Consider the following 2,738-nt stretch of genomic DNA (forward strand, 5'->3'; position numbering starts at 1 on the left):
ATTCCTGCACTGCCTTGCCCTGTTCCTTCATCACCACGTGCAGAAGCTATTCAGAGAAATGATGCAGAATTCCTTCTCTTCCTTGGACACTCCTGCAGTGTTCCCTGATCTTGCCCTTTAATCCAGCCCTCTGTGGGTAAGGAATAACACTACTTCTGCATTTTAATACTGACTATACACATCAGGCCAAGTTCAGCTTCAAAAACCTTTATACAAAGTGCCCTGAATATTCAAGACCAAAAAGAATGACAAAATTGCACATTACTTTTGTCATTAGATGCTCTCCTTTACCATATATCTAAGGTAAGCAGAATGCTACCTTAGCCCTGGAGTCAGTCTGGCCTGCCAAGGCTAGTGAATCTGAGGTAACTCTCCATCACTTATTTACTGCATCTCTAAAGCATTTCAGATTCTAAACTGAATATATATTTCACACAGTACCAAAACTTTTAAATATCCACAGGAAGATTTCATTTTTATAGGCAATAAACATTAAATCTAAAGGACTGGAACATAAAAAGTGTTTTAATACCATATAAATCACCTTTCCCTAGACAGAATAAATCTCTGAAGGTTTTAGGGACTGCAATATAAATTTTTATGGCAAATTATCTACATAGAAATTACTTGCATGAGATGCACTTTCACTTCTCTCTCTCATTTGCATAGTGCTGACAATCTTTTCAATCACAATGTTCAATCCAATTTGGAAAGTCCAGAACACAATGCACAGCAATGCTAGGTGGTTCTTCCTCCTTTTCATCAAGATTTTTCTGACTGCTGCTATCAAATACAGAAGTTTGCTTTGCAGAGGTAGCAAGACTAACATAAAAAAACTAAGGCTCAGATGAAGAACTCCACTCTTTCAAAAGAATTTGTTGGCTTTTCTAACACAGAAGCCCTGAACACTAAGAGGAGCTCCTTTCACACCATGAGCAGTAACCTCTGAGGCAAAGAGTAACAACAGTGTTAGCTGGGGGGAAGCTGACTTGAGAAGCAACAGCCACAATTATTCTTTGGGGTGTTCTGAAGAGACATGTTAATTATGAAGGTGCTACAGCACTGAGAGGTCATGAGAGGAGGATCTCCACCTGTGGGGATTCCCAGTGCTTTGCTGGGACAGAGACACAGCAGAGCTGACCTAGTATGGTTCACAGTCCTTTTCAAGAAGGACATCAAGCTAGAGACACACTGGAAGTCTCTTCCACCCCATGTGTCTACTATGTTAGGATCTTTCCTTTGGATGCCACCAGAGGAGGCTGATTTTAACAAGATGACACCTACAGTCACACTTCTAAAAGGCTCTGACTTACAACTAAACAGTTAAGAACCACAGAAGGTGAGAGACCGATAATTATCCATGGTGAAACAATAAGTGGTCACTCCTGAGAGCTTCTGTCCTGGCCTGTCAGCATAAATACTTCCTCATAACTAAAGCAGAAACATACACAAGATGTGTAATTCCCAAGTCTCCAAAGCACAAGCATCCTCAAAGGACAGGCACTGTAGAGGTGTGCTGTACCTCTGTTACCAAAAATACTTTGATTTATTCACCATTTCATTACAACAAAAATGTGCTGACAAGGGTTCTCATCGAAAAGGTCAGAACTAGTTCTTGGAAAACCTCCTGTTGCCTTGTAGTCAGGTCTGAAACCTGCTCAGGGCTTCACCCAACGCTCCCCGCAAGGGAAGGCAGAGTAAATACAAAGTTCAGGCATCTGAGGGATAGCAAAATCCAGAGGAAAGGGGAGGGGGGGGGAAAATAATAGGAAGTTTGCAAAAAGAGCTAAGAATAGCACTGCATTATTTCCAATGTATATTTCCCTTAGAAACTATTTTCAGGACTGCTGTACTACTAATCAAGATAACACAGCAGAGGAAGAAACACAAGTCGGTTCCCAGACGGTTTCCTAGGCTTCAAAGCCATTTACTTAATAAGTACCATGTATGGATAAAATGAGATCATCAACCTAGTCATAAGCTGGTTCTCCAAATTTCTAATGAAATCTCAAACTGTATGATTTAAAGACTGATCACTTCTGCACACTGACTGCAGGAAGCACATGCAGCAAGCTCTACTGCCAGAATGCCCCCAGACACTGGAGGATTTCAGATTACTATTGGAGAAGGGGAGGGAAAAGTCCACTGAAATACATGAAACTCAGTGACTTGCAAAAGAAAAAATTACAGGGTCATTTCCAGAGTTTTGGCCAATGAAATGAGCTATTTGCTTTCTATCTGATGAAGGAGTGAAGTGACATAAAGCTTTCTTCCACAGGATTTCACAAGCTTTTATTACTATCCTGAATTATCTTGGAATCTAGAGGATGGAACATTATTTTCTTTTGAAATCCCAGGTTGTTGCTAGTCTTCCCACTTGTACAATCCACAAAACCTATTAACATTTTCAGTAATTAATGCTAATACTTGAGAAAAAAAGCCATTGTGTTAAGAAATGCTTTAACAAGATCAAGGAAAAAAACCAAGTGGTTCTCAGACTGTACATAATTTATTTTGCTACGTGATTATTTTCTTTTTTTTCCCCACAGAAAACCAAGCAGGGACTACACATCACTGTGTTCCAGCACTCATCTTCATTCTTTTCTTCTCCCTCTTTCTCCACAATTAATACTGTGCAAATTTTAAAACATTCGTTTCCTTCACCACAGAAAACTAAAACATTTTCATAGACCATCTCCCTCTGAACTTCTCTTTTTGGAAGGAAAACACAGGGAAAG

This window comes from Chaetura pelagica, unplaced genomic scaffold (genome assembly GCF_000747805.2).
Source record: "Chaetura pelagica isolate M959 unplaced genomic scaffold, ChaPel_1.0 scaffold49, whole genome shotgun sequence".
NCBI lineage: Eukaryota > Metazoa > Chordata > Aves > Apodiformes > Apodidae > Chaetura > Chaetura pelagica.